The sequence below is a fragment of the Panulirus ornatus genome, chromosome 3, assembly GCF_036320965.1.
Source record: "Panulirus ornatus isolate Po-2019 chromosome 3, ASM3632096v1, whole genome shotgun sequence".
Lineage (NCBI taxonomy): Eukaryota > Metazoa > Arthropoda > Malacostraca > Decapoda > Palinuridae > Panulirus > Panulirus ornatus.
The window spans coordinates 37,419,393-37,426,185 of NC_092226.1; the positions used below are offsets into that span (position 1 = coordinate 37,419,393).

The 6,793-nt window shown below is 42.7% G+C and overlaps 1 pseudogene; it reads right to left on the bottom strand.

The window, feature by feature from the left end:
• Positions 1 to 797: 797 nt before the first annotated feature.
• LOC139762230 (type-2 ice-structuring protein-like) lies at positions 798 to 4,536 on the bottom strand (annotated as a pseudogene).
• Positions 4,537 to 6,793: the final 2,257 nt, after the last annotated feature.

Here is a 6,793-nt window from a genome sequence, read left to right on the forward strand (position 1 = left end):
AGGACAATCTCGTCCAAGGCCTTTTCGCTTCAAAGGAGTCCATCCTATCCCTGCTAATGAGTGCAGCGCAGTCTTGGGAATGAAAGGGTCCCTGGATAGGGGATTATTAGTTTATAGCCATAAGATTCCTTTGTGAAAGGAGCCCTAGGGTTGTATAATAATATAACAATAATAATAATAATAATAATAATAATAATAATAATAATAATAATAAGAAGAAGAAGAAGAAGAGGAAGAAGAAGAAATGAATGAATTAATACATACATAAATAAATGAATACATGCAGAAACACAACTTGGAAAATGAAACATGAGAATCCTCAGCGCTTTCGTGTATTACCACATCTATAGAAGACTAGCAACAAATTGACTCTGTAACTAGTCCTCTGAAGATTGAGCAAAACGAAAAGTACTCAGGATTCTCGTGCTTCCTTTTCTAAGTAGTATTTCTGCATTTATGAAGTCATGTGTTTGTTATTTTCTGCATATATATATATATACATATATATATGGGGATAGGGGATTAAGAATACTTCCCACGTATTCCCTGCGAGTCGTAGAAGGCGACTAAAAGGGGAGGGAGCGGGGGGCTGGAAATCCTCCCCTCTCGTTTTTTTTTTTAATTTTCCAAAAGAAGGAACAGAGGGGGCCAGGTGAGGATATTCCAAAAAAGGCCCAGTCCTCTGTTCTTAACGCTACCTTGCTAACGCGGGAAATGGCGATTAGTTTAAAAGAAAAGAAGAATATATATATATATATATATATATATATATATATATATATATATATATATATATATATATATATATATATCTTTCTTCTTTCTTTCAAACTATTCGCCATTTCCCGCATTAGCGAGGTAGCGTTAAGAACAGAGGACTGGGCCTTTGAGGGAATACCCTCACCTGGCCCAATTCTCTCTTCCTTCTTTTGGAAAATCAAAAAAAACGAGAGAGGAGGATTTCCAGTACAGTCTCGAGGAGCTTCTCAGTCCCAGAAAGTCCATCATTACCTCACTCCTGCCTGAAGCTGCAGGAGCCCCGTAGAGGAAGCTGCAACCGATGCCCATGAGTTGGTTAGTAAGAGTCAGGCGGGTGATACTGGCACACAAATCTCTGGGAAATGTGACAAGCTGAATCATCCAGGACCGGGTGCTTGTCCTTCCTGAGGCTGAGGCAGTGCTCCACCGGCCTGTCGCTGCTCGGCTGCTTTTGGGCCCAGTCGGCAGTGTCCACCATATCGCCATTCACCCACCGCCATCCACCGTCCAGTCCCTTGGTCCGCACCCCCGATCCACACCGATCTCGGCCCTGAGGACAGATGGGAGATAAGTCACTGACACTGTAAGCTAAATAATGGCAGTCTGATTAGTTTATATACACCAATGATGTCAGTATTACTGCAACTGTCATGTCAGAGAGTATACGTACGACAATAAAGCGTACTGACCCAAAAACAAAATGATGGTGAAAATCCCAACTTCCCTTAAAGAAATACGGCGGGATTACTCATTCATTTCATGGACATGGCAGTAAGACAAGCATATACCCCACAATGGATTCCATCAAAGGTAACTCATGATAGATTTGTTGAGGATTAACAACATAACCAACAGCGCCCATGAAAGCAATACTGAACAGACGAATATTTCACGAGAATTTTGGTATCGCTGATTCTAGCTGGTTCACATTTGTCCTTTATATACTGCATTACTGACATTCCAAATATATTTTCATTCCAACATACATCCCTTAAATGTAACTTAAATGACAAGTTTATCGATACCAGTACTTTATATCAAGTGTACACCTGCTTCACATGGAACACCGGTGAAAGTGAACAGCTTCAGTTTATGAGGACGAAACACTTGTAATGCAACTGTTCGAAATAAGAGATTCCATTCAGATCATGTCTTTTCATATGTACAGCAGCATTCCATATCTAAGATGGACAACTATATGGAAAAAATACCTCGTTCGTCGGTGATGAAAGCCTTGAGGGCGTAGAGGAACTTGGGCGTGGCAAGGTCTCCCCCCATCCCACGACATGAGTGGTGGGCGCTGTGCCACGACAAGGAATTAGAACTCAAGTAGAAACATTCCTCCACCACCAGAGTGAAGGGATACGGACAACTCAGCAATGGCAGGTCTGAAATGAGAAAGTGTGTCGGTTAGAGAAAGCTCAGCAAAATCAACATGATCATATGTTTACAAACAGCAAAGCAATTTCTCTAAACGTCTGAAGTGTCGACATTACAGTCTCACAGGTGAATCTGATGGGATTCATGTAAAGTCATAGCGTCCAATTCTGTGGTGATCTTTTAAGCGAACCTACAACTGAACACTTGCCATACAGTACTTACGAATTTTGACAAACCTGTTTCTTAGATGACAGTGTCGTTTACCCAAGTATCAGACTTATGACAACAGTGATCCTCATCACCAAATATATATGTAAGCTGATAACAAGACCCGAAAGTTTAACATGCGTGATCCTAGCGATAGGTAGTACGGAGAGACTACTTTTACTATAGCTGACACAACCCTCCACAGTGTTCGGTGTGATTTTACACCTTGACACACTGAGTGTACCCGGCAGAGATCACAAACCTGGCTATCATCAGAAGTGCGTTGATCCCGACCACTGACTCGGAAGCATTATGATGAGAAAACCACAAACGGACCGCTTAACGTTCCCATCACAGAAAACGGTTAAGGGAACCAACTGCAACATCTTGAGTTACGGTACTGAATCATCCGAACAATGACAGACATTTCTTGAAAGAAAATGCCAAGATAGAAAGCTACACACGTATAATGCAAATAAAAGGAGAGCTTGCAACAGCCACACCCATTACAACTAACAAGATGTTTTGCCTTTTCGTGAGTACTGTAAAAAAAAAAAAAAATCGAAAACACACCACAGGCTACTGCAGTGCATAACTATCCAACCATATTTATGGAACAATGAAAAGTGATCCATACTCACTTAGCCAGAGTGTGATGGAATGTTTTCTACCCCAGTGCCACAGACTGTTGTTTCAGCTTCTCATTGGCTCTACACCACTGATGATGCTCAATACAAATAGTAAACACTTAGAAAACCACTCTCTAAAAATTGACATAATATATCGATCTATAACTCTCCCAGGACCGCTCTCTAAGAAGAGCCCTGGTATTATCCAGGAACATTTTCAAATAACTCCGGCAGCTCCACCTGCATGGAAATGCGGGTACCTTTGAACTGATGAGACGATCCTCCTAGTAAAACAGCCAGCTTACTTGCCAGCTCCGATACGATTGTAAAGTTACCTTAGAAAAGTAAGAGTCCCGATTGCTGTAACTGTTTGATCTTCCTGCAGCCGATGGGATAGGGAAGGACATGCGACATGTCCCTACCTCTGCACAAAAATCGTCCAATGTCAGCCATTAACGATTCGAGTAAGGTCTGGAGTGGACCAAGCTGAGCAGTGCTGGGCTGGCGTGAGTTAGTGTAAACTACTTTTGCACGGATTTTACGGCTGATGGACGAGGGGGAGGTTCTATATTCAGACAGTAAGGCTTTTTTATACCAGTGACCTGATAATAATCGGCAAGTTAACATATGTTAGTTGGCAGCTGAAGAAGCTCATGTTCTATGGTTGTTGCTGGCTAATCACTACCATATTTCTGCAATAACTTACAATAGCGTGTAAAGTTTGCTAGATTTCATTACAATGTTCCTTAGGACGCTGTTCTGAGGATTTCTTCTTGTGTGTTCACTGGCTTCTTGTACGGAATACTGGAAACCATCTTCCATTCGTCAAAACTGGAAATCCTCAGCTAGTAGGCTGTGTGCCGCTGCTTATCCCTCCTCAATCTAACACACTTTTGACACTTCTTCGTATTGTGCTGGTACTTATACGACACAGAATTACCATATGACTGTCAGTATTGTCTGTTCCTCACAACTTTCTCCCCAGGGATTAATTTACTTACGCCTTCTAATTTATACGATTTTATGTTAGTTAAAAGACCCTACCTGATCTCCCCGTGGTGCAGCAGGAACTTCTGGCTCTCGTCGCGTTGATGAGTTCCCTAAACAACTGCGCCTGCTGGGCCAGGACCAACTGGGACATGGCCACTGCAGAGCGCAAATCCTCTACTGAGGAACTGTCCTGAGCGAGCCCCACTACACCCACTGGAAGCATAGCCAGTGCCAGGAGCAGGAAGCCGCACAATGTCATGGACGCCGCGCTTGCCATCGCTCTTTCTGACCTTGGCGGAGATTCGACGGAGCCGAGGTTGCCTGGCTGGCGGCGTCGCCGTGCTACCATCAAGGAGGATGACGAGACACTGGCGACGAAGCGCTGCTGGCGCCCGTGGCGGACGCAGCGGGTCAAAGGCACTATAATTTCATGCTGGATGATACAGCACAATGTATTAAGGTCGTGCAGGCCACGAATCACCAGGTCACAGGAAAGGGACGTCTTCACTGTTGGCCTGACGTCATTCCTTGTATTCCTAAGTTTTCTGTCTTGTTTATGACCTGCGTTATTTCACAACTGAAAAGTTTTGGATGAAATAAAATTGACAAATCATTTTCTAATACGAGTCGATGGGAAACTTAAAGGTTGGTAAACCCATACCATAATCATCCTAATGTAGCTCACAGTACATACCACAAAAAGTTTTTTCGTCCACTTACCTATGAAATATACACTAATGAGTATCACGTGTAAAACAATCTTAAAAATACACCAACAGTAAAATGAAAATAAGAAGCTCAAACAACAAAGTGAATTAGTAAAATGGAAGATTACTGTGACCAAGATGTTCCCGTTTTGGTCACTCAGTATCGGTTCCAGTGCACCATAACGGGTAATAAAGGTCACGCGCACTGTGGCTGTTTACTCCCGTTACTGGCTCACACCAACGAAGGTACGTGAGGAGGCCCTATAACGACGACAGTGCATCATGGAGAGCATCACTAAGTTAGGGCTGCCGACCCTAGCAACCAGGGGAAGAATGGGATGGGATCCTATGACTGACGAATGAGTAATCTCATCCATGTATCTTCATCAGCAGTAATTCGTGACGATAAGGGGACTGACGGAACTATAGAGGCGTAATGGTCAACTCCCGCCTCCATGCATGTTACTAGGTTGGTCGGTTGGAAACCTAGGCTTCATGCCTAACGGCTGCCGGAGGAGGTATTGCCATAAATTACCAAGGGACAGCATAACAATCCCTTTCACAAAGGGGTCCTGAGGTTGTATATATATATATATATATATATATATATATATATATATATATATATATATATATATATATATATATATATATATATATATATATTCCCCCTAATACTTGATCGCAGTTTCCTATGTTAGCGAGGTAACATCAGGAAACAGAAGAAAGGCCACATCCGCTCACACTCATTCTCTAGCTGTCATGTGTAATACACTGAAACCACAGCTCCCTAACCACATCCAGGCCCCACAGACCTTTCCATGGTTTACCCAAAACGTTCCACATACATTGTCTAAGTCCACTGACGACACGTCGACCCCATTATATCATATAGTTCCAATTCACTCTATTCCTTTCACCCTCCTCCATGTTCAGCCCCGATCGCACGAAAAAAAAATAAATTTTTTTTCACTCCATCCTTCCATCTCCAATCTGGACCCCCGCTTCTCCTTGTTCCCTCCACCTCTGACACATATATTCTCTTTATCAGCCTATCCTAACTCATTCTCTCCGCATGTCCATACCATTTCAACACACCCTCTTCTGCTCTCTCGACCACACTCTTTATTTCCACACATCTCTCTTCCTCTTTCATAACTTACTCGATCAAACCCCTTCATAACATATATTGTCCTCAAGCATTTCATTTCCAATACATCCACCCTCCTCTGCATAAACCTATCTACAGTCATACCTCGCAGCCATATAATATTGTTGAAACTACTATTTCTCTCAATATACCACGTTTTGATCTCCAAGATAACGTTTTGTCTTTCCACACATTCTTCTTCTCTCCCAGAACCTTTGCCCCTTCCCAAACCCTATGACTCACTTCCGCTTCCACGGTTCCATTCGATGCCAATCCACTCCTAGATATGTAAAACACTTCACCTCCATTCAATCTCACATCCCAAACAACTTGTGCCTCAACCCTGATGAACCTACTAACCATGTTTTTATTCACCTTTACTCTCAACTCTCTCCTTTCACACACTCTTCTAAACAAGCCACAAACTTCTGCAGTTTCTCACTCGAATCAGCCACCAGTGCTGTATCATCGGCGAACAGCAACTGACTCACTTCCCAGGCCCTCTCATCCCTAACAGAATGCATACTTGCCCCTCTCTCCAAGACTCCTGCACTTACCTCACTCACCATCCCATCCATAAACAAATCAAACAACCATGGTGACTTCAGACATCCCTGCCACAGACCGACCTTCACTAGAAACCAGTCACTCTCCTCTCTGACTACTTGTACACATGTCTTACATCCTTGATAAAAACTTCCCAACGCTTTTAGCAGTTTACTTCCAACACAATACATTCTTAAGACCTTCCACAACGCATCTCTATCAACCCAATCATATGCCTTCTCCAGATCCATAAATAACGCATACAAATCCATCTGTTTTCCTAAATATTTCTCGAACACACTTCTCAAAGTAAACAAAAGATCCACACATGCTCTACCACTTCTAAAACCACATTGCTTCTCCCCAGTCTGATGCTATGTACATGGCTTCACCCTGTCAATCAATACCCTACCATACAATTTACC